Source organism: Galeopterus variegatus, unplaced genomic scaffold (assembly GCF_000696425.1).
Source record: "Galeopterus variegatus unplaced genomic scaffold, G_variegatus-3.0.2 Scaffold6098, whole genome shotgun sequence".
In the NCBI taxonomy this organism is placed as follows: domain Eukaryota; kingdom Metazoa; phylum Chordata; class Mammalia; order Dermoptera; family Cynocephalidae; genus Galeopterus; species Galeopterus variegatus.
The window spans coordinates 101994-116864 of NW_007732209.1; the positions used below are offsets into that span (position 1 = coordinate 101994).

A 14871-nucleotide genomic window follows, 5' to 3' on the forward strand; every position below is an offset into this window, starting at 1 on the left:
ATTGCTTTAGGTCAAAGCACAAAAATCAAATAACTAACAAAAATTTAAAAAGCAATATGCTAATTACCAAAAAATATTCATAGAGGTGTCAAACCAACTAGTGACTCTCAAACTTACAACACTGGTTTGAAACTATTTGAACCGAACAGGATAAACTGACTTATATCTAGATTTAGTGATGTGTTGATTAATAAACATCTAAGAAAAGCAACTTGATCTTGTAGGTTTTTGTTAAATCGGAGGGTTTTTTAAAATTTTTTACTTCTCTAAGGCGAGCACAGACACCTCACAGGCGCCTGGGTACAAGAGGGTTTTTAAATCTCATAAATCAACCAATAAATAGATTCACACATCTAGTCGCGCCCCCTAATTTTACAAATAAAGAAACCAAAGTCCTTTGAAGTTGGGTGATTTGTCCAAGGTTATAAGAAGCCCTGAATAAGTATAAACAATCAAAATTACTTAATGAAGTTCTCCCTCTCCCAATTTTCTGTAAGTTCTAGGGGATTTCCACCCACCAAGATAGTTTGTTTACTGGCAGTGTCCTCAATACACACCATATTCCACTGAAACATTTTTATCCAAACAACTCCAAATTAATTTCTTTACCTCCCATGACTAATAGCCAAAAGCTATTTCTGTGGCAGAAAAGATAAGACTTTCTTAAAGTTCATGATGTGCAGACTAACAGATAAGTTTCTGTTTACACTAAATGACGACTCTGACATTAAACTTAAGGCATGTGTGATAATTTAGAATAACAATGGCACCAATTGCATTAAAAGGCTTAAAAAACATGACCACAAATCGAAACCAAGGATCTTCTGAAAGTGCATATAAACAAATGAATGTGCTAAATTACTGACATTAATTATACTAACTTAATATTATTTTCTTATTAAATCAATCATAACTACGATGACTACTAAAACATTAAATTCTCCAATTCATTCCAACCTGCTCCTATATTCAAGAATAAAAAGTATGCTTAACATTTTTAAAAGGAAGAGTAATTTGTCATTTTGAAGCTAAATCCATCAAAAGTGAACAGTACATAAAATAACCCATTTAGTCCTATGAAACCAGTTTTATATTATCAAAATGCTTTAGTCTCCACCCCATCCCCATAGTGTTCTTTTCACTATCATAGGACTCTTTCCTTTTATTTCAGACTATAAAGTTCAGTGCCAAGATGAATCCCTGGACTTCCCATCCCTAGAGGAAACACCTGGCCTTTGAAGACCTGCAGAAAACTTAAAAGTAAATCAGAAAAAGGTTTTATAGCCACAGAAACTTACTCAAGAACTGGAGGTCTCAATAATACAAATACAAATCATTAAAAACAACTTAACAACTAAATGCAACACGGTATCCTGGAACAGAACAAGGACATCAGTGGGAAAACTGGTAAAATCAAATAAAATCTGCAGTTTAACTAATAATAATCTACCAGTGTTTGTGTTTTAGTTTTGACAAATGTACTATGGTTATATATACTTGGGTGAAGGGTATATGGGAACCCTGTACTATCTTTGCAACTTTTTAAAGTCTAAAATTATTCTAAAATAAAAAGCTTATTTAAAAAGAAATGACTTAGCAAAAATTACCAAAGGCTGAGAAAGTTGTACCTCAATTATGACCCATTCAAATGTTCACAGTCAGTATTTATCTTCAAATGATGTATTTCCATCTACAGAAGGCCTAAATGGGGGATGAGGTGGTTCACAGAAGGGACTCTTTAAATACTACCTATTTCTCCAACATTAAAAAATAAAATAAACTCCAAAAAAGCCTCAAAAAATTCTTTAGACAGGAATGAAAACAAAAAGTCTGAAACCATTCCTCAGTGGAAAGGGGAGAGAAGAATACTATTTAAGTACAATAGATGTGGGCAGTGGACAGCCAGGTAGAGAAGGGTATTCTCTAAGTCCTAAAACAGTAAAGCTTTTTTTTTTTCTTTTTTGTGACTGGTAAAGGGATCGCAACCCTTGGCTTGGTGTCGTCTGCACCCCACTCAGCCAGTGAGTGCACTGGCCATCCCTATATAGGATCCGAACCCGCAGCGGGAGTGCCGCTGCACTCCCAGCGCCGCACTCTCCCGGGTGAGCCACGGGGTCGGCCCCTAAAACAGTAAAGCTTAATAACAATAAATACATAACATTTCTTGTACACTCACCTATGGACCAGGTGGTGTTTTAAGTGCTTCACACATATTAACACATTTAATCCTCCCAAGAACCCTATAAGGTAGGCTCTATCTTTATCTACATTTTACAGATGAGAAGTTCTGTAAGTACTGGAACAGAGATTTTAAGGCGAGCACTCTGTGCAGACAGTCCATGCTCTTAACCACTACGTTACATAGTCTTTTGAGCAGCCAAGCCAGGAGAAAGCTCCTGCTTTCTAGAGACCAGCCTCCACCAGAGAAGAAAGCCCTCTTCCCAAGGCTTGGGAGTCCTTGCCAGGACCATGAATAAAGATGATTCCTGCGCCCCATCTGCGGATTGCGTTCATAATCTTTTGGTACCTGATGCACTCAATGCATGTTCCTGCTGAGACACTGTTATACACAGAAGTTAGTTTTTACAGTATTATCAGTATTCAAATTTAGATATGTTGGGCTGGCCTGTGAATCTGAACATCATAAGTGACATTTTTTTCTGTAGGAAAACGGTGATTTAAAAAAGAAAAAGGTCTTATAAATGGACAATTTAGAAACTGAGACTCCCTCTACAAGACTCTGGCTTTAGAGATGCCAAGATAACCAAATTTTAATAAAGACATTGTAGTTGCTCAAATAATCCAGATTTGCTCATACATCAAAGTGGCATAGTTCTTTATAGCTAACATGATAGTGGTGTTAATGAAAATAACTAGCTTAATAGTCTATGGATTTCCTGCACTGTGGCCAACTGTGGCTATATCCAGCAGTTAATATACTGCATTCCCTGCCTCCCTAAATAATATTTGCATTAAAAAATTACTACCAAGTAAACAAATATATCTTTTATCCCCCCGAACAAAAGGGGTATCATCTCAGAAGGTAGCTAAAGTAGTAACTGTAATAGCAATATCGATGACAATGTAATAATAATAAGAACTAAATCTTTCTGAGCATCTACCACTCCTAGGCAAGTTTTAAAAACCATACATCCTCTGGCTCATTTAATCCTCACATGAGGCAGATACCACATTATCCCCATTTCAAAAATGAGGAAACAGGTCAGAGATTAAGCAATTTGCCCAAGAATACAGAGCTAGTCAGTGTCAGAAGATCTGAACATTTCAGCAGTTTACCCCTGCAGATCATGTTTTTAACCCCTGCACCCTGTGTTTAATGAAATAATTTGGTAAACCCTTAAAAAGAACCGAAGGTACTTATTCATATTAGTTTTTCAAAAGAAAGAGTGGTTTGGAAACAACAACAAAAAAAGACCCATCTTGACTTTTATTAGGAATATTTCCTCCAACCAAGCTAAGACTGAACATTTGTGGAGAACAAATATAAAATGTATTTAGCTTTGCTTTTATCACTTTGAAATTCCTGACTTAATTATTTGAATACCACACACAGTGGTAACAATATGTAACTTCGACAGACTAATAAAACTTTATTTTAAAATTTTCAGGTAAAACAAACATCCTGTCCATGTTTACCACTAAGTAAACTAGGGTAAAATATCTGCAAGAGGTCCAATAGCTTTGAAAAGTTTCAAAACAGTAGCAAGAAATGATGGGAACAAGATATTCCTTTTATAACAAACTGAAGTTCAGTTCTTTCAACATACTGTAAGATCTGCTTTAAAGACAAACATTAAGCTGAGATGGACTGAACTTAAATTTTATTTCAAACCATGTGCCTAACTTCAGAAATTCTTCATTGACAATATAAAAAGTCTACAAATTTATCTCCCAGGAAAGCCACGTGACCCACACAACAAATCTAATTTGGGATAGCTAAAGGTGTACTACTTACCATCTCACGGAGTAATTAACAAAAAGCAGGCTTCTGGAGCACAAGCTGATTTTTTAAATCACTTATTTGAACCTCAGAACTTGCCTTCCCAGAAAACAACAGTCAATGTGCTAGGTTTCCAAGCCAGCCCAAAGCCTAAACATTCATAAGGTTAAAGAACTATAACAAAACATCGAACCTGCGTAGGCAAGTTTTCTCATTCTCCTTTCCAAGAAAGAATGGGGTAGGTTAAGTAGTCTTATCTGTGTCCCTCTTTACTTCCTAGAGCATAGGGATTCCGAGAAGGGGAGTGGACTTAGAGAAGCTTTGGTGCCCTCCTTGTCAGAATCCACCCTGTCAAAGTATTCAGTGTCAACTGAGAAAGGAAGGCTCCAGGTAATGGGCAAGAACAGTATCAGAAAGAGGAAGGAAAGTAAGGAGAGAAATTCGAAGCAGGGAGGGAAGTGGATGTTGGATAGTTGGACAAATAAATTAATAGAAGTATCAATGAATTAAACTATAATAAATGACCTTAAATATTCAGGATTAACTCAGTTTGACAGTTCCAAATATTTCATCAGTTCCATTTCACTTTTACACAAATAAACATTTGTGACCATTGTAATAATTTGAGGTTTATTATAGAGAAAGTATGAAAATAAACTTCTAAATACACGAGAGACAATTTCCTGGTATCTTTCCTTTATATAGTGGCAATATAAATCATTTCAAAAGACTTTTTTATTTACTTGGTAAGCACTGTTATGCTATCATTTGTCAATTTTTTTTCACCCTAACAGCCCAAATACTGTGAGTAATTACTTTCACAAGTAAGGAAGTATATTTAACTCTTTCTTGGGAGTATAACTATAATTAAAAACTTGCTCATTCAGACCAAAGATTGCCTATCAAGACTATAAGGTATTATTTTTTAAACACAGTCCCACACTCCATACAACACATACACACTAATGTGTACTAAGGAACACAGGACTTCTTTTTCCATTTCTACGAGACATGGCTACTTAACTGAGGGTCCCAGAACAATTTCCTTCTTAAAAGATGGAGCAGTAAATCTCAAATTTCATAATAACTTTTCTAGAACTTCCAGCCAGAAATAATTAATTAGAAGGTAAATCTGACCAAATGACCTGCTGGAGGATGAGTGCCAGACACTTAGCACCTTTTTTTTTTAAATTCCTAATTTCTGTGGCTGTTCTTCCAGTTGAACTCTATCCAGATGTGGAACCTCTCTCTTAAGCAGAGATAAGGCCATAATGGCAGGCTCAGCAGTGCATCAGAGATGCAACAGAGACCAGTGGGAGACAAAAGTGACCACCGGCAAGATGTTCCTGCTGTTTGACCAACATCTCAGAAACTGCCTGAGAACCTGTAAGGTCTTTCTGTGCCTAACCCCATAGGAAATTGTGGTGGATCCCATAATAGCTGCCATATTTTCCATAAACCATGAACTGGATGAGACAGCTTTGCACTAAAGAGAAGAAAAACAGGGTTAGCTATCAAGTACTCCATTTGCTGGAGAAGGTAGGAGTGTGTGTGTGTTTGTGTGTATCTCCAAGCTCTGATAAAGCAAATTCAAACCCCTATAAATAGTTGCTATTTTATTCTGATAATGTAACTTGAAATACTATTCAGGACCAGAATAAGCAGAATATTTGATCTCTGAAGTATTTTAGACATGCTGAAACAGAGGCAAAGTTACTAAAAACATCTGGATTTGAGATAGGTTGCTACCAGCTATTTGGAATCTTTACAGATCAGCAGACTTCTGCTCAAATGTTACCTCTGTCTAGAAAATGGACACATCTGAAAAGAAAAAAACAAGATTATCTTGAGCCAAGGACACTGAAAACTTTCAAGATTACCAACAGAACTGAAAAGTTTCTTTGTAACAAAAATTTCCATTTTCATAAAATTTGTACCAGTCAGTACATAAACTTGTGCAGAGTACGGTAGAAAGAACACATGTTCTAGAATCAGACACGTGAGTCTGAGTTCTACCTCTGCAATTTACCAGCTATATAACCTCCTCACTGAAAATACTGAAGATTACCGGAGTTTAGCGTCCTTATCTGTGCAGTAAGTATAAAATTATCTTTAGAACAAGGTAGCTAAGAATTTAATGCAATTCACATTACCCACCAAGTCCAGTGCCTGAATATAATCAACGTTAGCTCTGTTTGCTAAAACACAAACTGTACACAGTGTGGTATCTATAATTAAGGAGAAGACTGTGTCAAATGAACATACGGAAAAAAATTCAGGTTGATTGAGCACAGATTATGTTCTATCAGAGTAAAGATGGAAATCACATATTTCATATTTACCTTTACTGAAGTCTACCTTTCCCTTGATTAAGCCAGTTGTAAGCAAAAGGGGGTGGGAGGGAGACTAAAGTTGTAAAAATTCATATCACTCACAGATTTAAAGTTATGTATGGATATATGCTTCTATTCTTCCAATGTTCATAAAAAGAGGCCACCATAAAACTCACCATGGGTGATGATGTCCTTTATAATTTAACACTGTGCAAAATTAAACTCTCATCCCCAAAGCCCGTTCTTGATTAAAACGTTTCTTTCTTCTTGCACATGTCCTTGCATACTATTGCAAATCATTCTTAAAGCAAAGGAAAGAAAGTAAACCCTCTTATCCTTCCAAAATGAAAAAGTGTGCAAAGGAAGCTTAGTTTGTCAAATTGTTCTTTTTTTCCCATTCATTCTTGTTCTTTTACAAACTAGAAGTAAATATATTATATGCCCAAATTACTGTCTGATTGAAGAACATCACTCAAGAACACAACGAATCGACATGCCCTGTCTGGACCAAGGGTGGCAAGTTTTCTTGCAGAATTTAAATCAGTTACACTTCGGTAAAGACAGAAATGCTTTATATTTTTACACATCAACAGTATGAACTTTTAATTTTATATGCAGCTTACTTTATACCTCACCTTGTCCCCCACCCTCAAATCCTGCTTTTATGCACTTTATGGACTGGCGCACGGTACTAAACTATAGAACTCCAACTAGGAATAACTCTAATCTGCTGTTGGACTTCAGAGGACTGTGTGATCTTCCTCAAATGAACGCAGACAATGTTTCCTCCTTGCTCAACACCTGCCAACAGTCACTTGCAAACCTCTTCTAAAATAATTATCGCTATTACTAACTAACCTTCCCTACATCTCTCAACACCCTCAACAGCCCCAACACTGGTGCTGCTGCTAGTTCTCATCTCCAAATACCCTGCTGGGGCTTGAAGCCCGTCCTCTTCGCAATGCCCAGGGTGCGGTGAGGAAGGGCATCAAACCCTCTGCTCGGAGGGCGAGGGCCAATCAAGCCGCCACCCCACCCCGGCCACTCCCTCTCCCCTCGGCCTCCCGGGGCGCCCGGGCGGGCGCGGACGCGCCAGGCCCTGCGCAGACCTCCGGCAGCCCCGCAGTTCCCAGTGTCCGCTGCAGCCCCTGGCCGAGCCGAGCCCTGGGAACACCCGCAGTCATGCACACGCCCACCGTCCTGGACGCAGAGTCACCGGCACGACCCCGGGGGGCGCCCCTGACGTCTCGGGCAGGTGCCGGGCCTCCTCGCGGACACTCACCCGGCAGCCGCTGCTCCCCGTCCGCTGCCGCCGCCTCGCCCTCACGCCCGTCGCCTGTTCCCACGGGGGGTCCGGGCCGGCACCGCTTCCCCGCCCGACCCCCCTCGGGTGCGCGCCGCGCGGGACTCGGATCCGGTATAAGGAGCCGCAGCCGCCGCCCCCGCCCCTTTCCCTCCCTCCTCCCTCAGTGCGTCCCTCCCACCGAGGCCCGCCTCGTATTTCCTGGATCCGGTCTCGGTGAGAGTTTGGCAAGAAAGCCACCGGCTTCAGGGCTTCCGTCGGGTGCCGTCGCTCGCCAGGCACAAAGATGGCACTGCCGGGAACTGCCGAGAACGATCTCGCGAGACTTCCCCCACGGGAACCGCGGGGCGGGGACTCACAGGAAAAGTGATAAATTTGGGTAGCCTGAGCAAACTCCCACATATATCGGAAATGGGCAGTACCGGTTTCCGGGGAAGCTACTGCGCCTGTGCGCGTGCGGGTGGTGACGCATGCCCAGAATGGACCCTAAAGTAAGACCCGGTTTTCCAGGTTTTACCTGTTTCCTCTAGAGGCTCTGGGCGGAGGAACCAGGAATAAAACCTGGTAAAGGGCTCGTTAGGATCAGGCGCCGAAGTGAGAGGCGTCCCTTAGCTCTTGGTCATCCCTGAGGAGCCTGAACGACCACACACTCCCGCGTCCCCTGGAGTCCTGCAACCCTTTGTTTCTCCCTGTCCTCCCTGTCACTGAGTATTCTTTGCAAAGTTTCAGCTGTCAGTTCTTCACCCTGTTGTAGGTTCACGTTGTGATGAGCTTGCTGTGTTCTTGGAGCTGGACTCACAGCTGGCAGCCACAGCCTTCCTGTTTCTCACGCCACCATCTAACTTTCTCTTTCACTTTGCTGTTACATGAGCCGTTCAGAGCTCGTACTAATAATCCCTTTTCCTGTTTTATTTGTTCTTATTCAAACGTGTGTTGTTCAGAGTTTCTGATGTGCCAGGAACTGGGGAAACAGATATTCTCTGACCTTAGGGAGCTATCCGCTTGGGATGGAAATGGGTGAGAAAAAAACAATGACAGTTTAGCACAGTAAGTTCTATGATAGAAAAGAGTATAGAGAAGAGTGACAGATATGGGGGGAGAATGTCATGAAATACCTCAAAGAGGAAATTCTTGAAGGGTGTCTCACAGGCAGAGCATGTATTAGTCCAGAGAATCAGTCAAGGTGATGTCAGGAAACAAACCATCCTGATTAGTTTAACTGAGATCACTGAATATAAAGAATTGATCATTAAGCAACTGGAAAGGCCAGAAGAGAATTCTTAATGTATCACAGAGGTAGAAGAAGCAGCTACTATGCCTAGAGCTAGGGGAACAAACTGAAGAGGTTGGGATTATTACAATTAGACATTTAGAGGAGAGTCCTTGTGGAGGTGAAATTCAGACCTCTGAGGAGGGATGCTGATGGTTTTGATGCTGATGGTGCTGATGGTGCTGATGTCTCTGAGGGGGGATCAAGATACTGTCTCTGCAAGTGTGGGGAAACTGCAAAGTGTATCTAACTGCTGCTATGGGAAGGAAGTGCCCCTGTCTCTTTGGAAGTTTCCAGTCTTTCTCCAGTCTGGGAATGAGAATCAGATACATGGACTAGAGCTGAACCTGACCCACATCCTGAAGCAGAGCAGGTCCAGTGTCAAGAGCCACTCATTTTGGAAGGTGGATGTTGTCAGAAAGGGGGCCATTCATCCCAAATAGTGGGGACCATCATGCTAAAACACTTGTAAAAAACCTGCTTCACATTCAGGGTTTTGTACAAGCAGAGCGGCTCCAGCCAACTTGCAAACCCATGAGTGAGAAGTAAATGCATATTGTATTGTAGTATGGTACTGAGACTTTTGCTTATTACATGGCAAAAGCAGACTAATACTCTGCTCTGCTGCACAAAGTGAGCTACGGTTAGTCTTGCTGTGTCTTCTTGCTCCACCATTCCTAGAGTGTTGTCCTAATCTACGTGGTCCAGAATGTCTCAGCACCACATCACACTCCAGTCATCAGGAAGAAGAAGGCTTATCCATTCCCTTTAAGAGCATGACCCATTGGACAGAACTTAATCACATTACTACATCTACCTGCAAGGGAGACTGAGAAATATGGTCTTATTCTAAGCAGTCCTGTACCTAGCTAAAAATTCCATGACTTTGAAAAAAAAAAGTTAAGGGGACAACCAGAGACCCCATAAAATAATCAAAACTCAGAACTTGATTTAAAGTTATATCTTGTCCTTTCTCCCAGTGGGGTCCTGCCACCAGTGAGAAGCTTGGAGTCAATGAAGCACAGGGTTTGGGGTGGGCGGGGCTTCTCTTTCTGTCTCTTAGGTTTTTACTTCCCTTCCCTCATCTTGCTACCCACAGCTTCTTCTCCAGGGGTGAAGAGGGTGAGAATGGAAATGGGCAAATTATTGCTTTACTGATACTCTCATAAGATGGCTTTGTCCTCTCTGGACATGGCAGGTGCCTAAAATTGGCTCTTTTCTCTTGATGTCTTCTGTGGGTTCTTACGCTCTCACTGGGAACATCCAATAGCACATCCCAGGACATAAATGATGTCCTTTTTCTGTCTGGCCTCTCTGTCCTCAGCTCCTGGTCTCTTTTACTTTGCAATGCTGCTACAAGTCCTCTCTTGGTTGTCCATGCCTTCTACATGACTAGCACCCAAATGTTGGCTCTCTCATGGTGTAAGCTTGATTTTTCAGGATGCTCTTCACTGCACAGTTCTTAGATATGGACTCAATCTTTTGTAACTTCTTCTCAGCTCCTGCCCCTTGTGGAATACCCTTAGCTTCTCACTGCTACAATCCCTTCCCACATCGACAGGGCCTTTGACAGGGCATAAGCAAAAGGCTCAAGCTCTTTTGCCTTCTGTGACACTCACCTGATCCATGAGAAATTCACATATCCTTGCCATGCTGATCAACAGACTTGCTGCCCTGTTATTGCTGCTCCAGCAAGCTTCTGCCTTCAGAATTCTGACAAGAGGCAGGTAGCAGTGTATATACTGACTCAGGCCTCCAAGGATACATGCCAGGCTCTCCCTAGAACTCTCTCTCCAGGTTGGACCTACAGATAGCTACAGTTCAGTAACTAAACAGCTGAAGGGTGATACATCTTGAAGATACCCCTAACTCAGCTCTCAGAGGCAGCCTCACTTGGCTTCCTCTTCTCCAGTGGGAGAAAAAATCTACAACACTCCCTCAAAGATAATAACTAATAAATATCTACTTTATAGTCTTCTATTATTTAGGTTGGAGGAAGTGTTTGAGTGATAGTCATAGAACCAGTTTTGCCACTTCTTGGTAAGTCCTATAGGGAAGGGCCTAGAAGATCTCTTTAGAATGTAATAGAATTTAGTATATATTCTCTTCACCTGTATCAGACACATCTTATGTATTTTTTCAGATATTTTTGGCCTCACCTGTTGTATCAATAATCTATTATCATGTAACAAACTACTCTAAAACATAATAGTCTGCAATAATAATCACTTTATTTCCCCATTATGCAGTGGGCCAGCAATTTGGGTTGAGCTCAGCTGGAAAGTTTTTCTGGTTTCACCTGGGATCACTCATAGTGACAAGAATAGAAGTTATTCATGGCCTTTTGCCATGAGATGACACAACAAGAAGGCCCTCGCCAGATCCTGGCCCCTCAATCTTGGACTTCCCAGCATCCAGAATTGTAAGAAATAATTTCTGTTCTTTGTAAATTACCCAGTCTCAGGAATTCTGTTATAGCAGCACAAAAATGGACTAAGACAGTGGACCTATGTATAGTGGACTAAGTTTTATTGTCTAGTGTCTACTAACTCTTCTTTTAACAATTGTCCCAGATTTCCTTTGGTGAGGGTTGGAGGAGATTGCTCCCCTCTTTAAGTATATATGCCTTTAGTGAAATTGCCTCTAATTCCAGCTCCAAGGTTGATCATATTACTCAGTCCTAGCCAATCAGAGCCATTCCTCAGGCCATAGTAATTGGCTCAGCAGTGAGCACATGACTTAGAGCCAATCAGATGCAATGCGACTTTTGCTGAGATATCCAGGGACATACTCTCACTTTTTCCTGAGAGGATGTAAGATCTGGAGTTGCTATGGCCATCTCATAAATACAGTGGAAACTCTGTCTAAAGAATGGTACCAACCCAAAGAAAGTGAACTGAAAGATGAGGGGGTGGAAGAGAGAAGAAAAACTAGGTTTGGGGATATCATTTGAAATCCTGCATCACAGAGAAGCTAAAACCAGTTCTATCCCCTATACTATTCAGTTACATGAACTAATACATTTTATTTTTGCATAACCTGGGATAAAAATTTTCTGTCTCTTGCAAACAAAAGAATCTAAACCGATGTGCTATGAATAAATAAGTATAAAAAATGAATGGTTTGAACACTTAAGACCATGACTGAGTATAGGGAAGGCAAAGTGACTAAAAATATTTATATTCTGTATTAATAAAATGTATCCAATTTTTGCCTAGTGTTTAGTGCTCAACATATAATAAGTACTTAGGACTTAAGTGCTTAATAGGTGTCTATTAAATTAATTGTAATTCTATGAAAGGAAACAAACCTGGAGAACCTAAGGTGACACAGTGAGTTTGGACAAAGACAGAATTAAACCACTCGCCATCAAAAGTAAGTAATTTATGTATCACTTACTCACAAAAATATTGTAGCTGAGAGTGTTCTTTGCTTTTAGGAAGACTATAACCAACCCCTCAATATACATAAAAAATGGCATGTTTCAGCTGCTTTCTTTTTCAGACAGTCTTGAGGTCTTTCTGAACCACAGTTTCCTTTTTATGGTGAACATGTAACAGTACAGAAAGACATTTGACATGAAAACTGAGGTTAAGAGAGTTGCCCAAGGTAATAGGTAACTGGTCCAGCCAAGATGGGAATTCAGCTCTTCTCTTCTCAAATGAGAGCTCTCTCTTTCTGCCAGGAACCAGAAACAGCGAGTGTCATTTACTCATAGCCTTAGGGACTCATTCATCATTTAGCATATATTTATTGAGCTAAGTTCTGAGGACACAGAGATGAATTGGACAAAGTTCCTGGCTTCAAGGTATTTTCAGTCTATTAGAGAAAAATGTCACATAAACCAATAAGCATAATGGAATGTAGCAAATGAAGCTATACTTCATGGCTTTGGTGTTCTAGAAGCTATGGGTCTGGAAGAAGTGTTTGAGGGAGTAGGAGTTGGGAAAAGTCATGGGAATGAAAGGTGGCCTGTGGAGGTTGTCCCAAAGGAGGTCATGTGTAAACTTATAATAAAAATAAGTAAATATGTGTTCAGTTGCTATAAATGAAATAAACATTCAAAATTAAGGTTGATCATTATTACAATTTTACCGAGGAGAAATTATGCAAAGAATTTTTAAAAATATCTCCTTTTGGTATTTAAAAAGATCACTTGTTTACTCCCAGTTCTCCTGCTCCCAATCAGAGAGTGGTGACATCACAAGAACTCTTCCTAAACTTCTCATTCTACAATCTTCTGACCCATTGTCATGAGCTCAGAGATGGGGGAGGGAACAGGTCGGAGATGGTAAATCATGGTGCAGGAGAGTGAATCCTTTTATATATTCCTTGGGCAAGGGCTGGTCTTGGAGTAGCTAATAAACTGCATACATAGATCTTTTGAACTAGGGTGGGGTAGAAACTAGTTAGAAATCCATAATGTGGTTCATATGTGTAATGTCCAAAAGATAGGCTGAAGAATAATAGTTGACAATACTTAATTTAGCATATTTGCTTAGCAAATTGTAAATGAAGCATATTATAGTCAAAAGTATGTTGATAATTACTTAAACTATTACATTAAATTATCTGTAATTCTACCATTGTAACACAATTACTTTCTCTTTTATTCATTTATTTATTTAACAAGTATGTAAGGAAGCTCAGTGATGTAGGGACTTATGCTAGAAGCTGGGGTCACAGCAGTGAACAAAGAGCCATGGTCATACCTTCCCATTTAGAGGGGATGGATGTAAAACAAGTACAATAAGGTATGATAAGGGGAGGTATGGGGAGCACTTGGTAGAGATACCTAATTGGATCTGGGGGGTTCAGGAAAGGCTTCTCAGAGAAAATGACATCTAAATTGAAGGAAGTGACAGACCCATTCAGTTCTACAAATGCCATAATACCTGTGTCAGTTTGGGAAGGCTAATAGAGCCCCAAAGAGATTCCCAAAATTCAGTGACTTAAGGAACATATTTATTTCTCCCTAATTTAATAATCTAGATCAGGCATTCTAGGTTGGCAGATGGCTCTCTTCCACATCGTGACCCAGCAACCCAGGTTCCTCCTGCTTTGTGGCTCTGTAGCTTCTATGACCTTATGGTTACCTACTAGATTAAGGCCGGGTTGCCACGACCAGAATTCAGGTAATAGAAGATGAAAAATGTGTGGAGGAGACACCTGGCCAGTGAGTACGGCACATCCCTTTTACTCATATCTCATTCACTAGAACTTAGTCATGTGATTACATATAACTTCATATGTCTAGGAAGCAGGTTAGAATGGATTTTAGTGAACAGTTAGCCGACTACTGCAATAGTGTATGTAAAATCTTTTTAAAGATTCTTACTTTACTTATCATTACATCAAACATTTTTCATGTTTCTTCATAGTCTTCTTTAATATGGTATACTTTTGTCATTATTCAACAAATTTGCTGCCCCTCTCCTCTGGGCCCATCCCTACAGAGCCTCTCCCAGGTGGGCATCAGTGGAGGATCAGTATCTGCCCCATTTATAGCAGATGTGGTCATATGACTTGCTTTGGCCAGTGGAATTTGAGCAGAAATGACATAACCCACATCTGAGCATAAGCTTTAAGAGCTATTGTATTACTCTGTCCTCGCTCTTTTTCTACTGCCATGAGACCAACATGGGGGCTGGTCCTTCCAACTGGGTCCTGAGAGGAAACAGAGCAGCAGCTAACCTGCAAAGGATAGGTAACATGACTGAGAAGTAAATCTGTGGTAAATCACTAAAATATGGGGATCATCTGTTGTTGCAGCATAATCTAGCAAAAGCTGACTGAAGCAATAATTATAACGTCTCCATTGTTCCACTGTGTTATGCCTCCCAAAATTTTAGTCTATTCTCCCAATATTGGACATTTAGATAGTTTCCAATTTTCTACTATTATGTAAATACGAAATGGACATCTTTATGTGAATATTTGTTTGTTTATGTTAAATTATTTCCCTAGGATATATTTTTCAGGTTAGAAAACTGAACCTATATAT

At 40.3% G+C, this 14871-nt stretch overlaps 1 protein-coding gene across 1 annotated transcript in view; it reads right to left on the reverse strand.

Moving 5' to 3' along the window:
* TAB3 (TGF-beta activated kinase 1/MAP3K7 binding protein 3) overlaps positions 1-7632 on the reverse strand; it is a 58656-nt gene extending 51024 nt beyond the window's left edge. Inside the window, exon 1 of the mRNA XM_008590441.1 lies at positions 7577-7632. The gene's annotated coding sequence lies outside the window, so the exon portion shown is untranslated. The remainder of the gene's footprint in view (positions 1-7576) is intronic.
* Positions 7633-14871: the final 7239 nt, after the last annotated feature.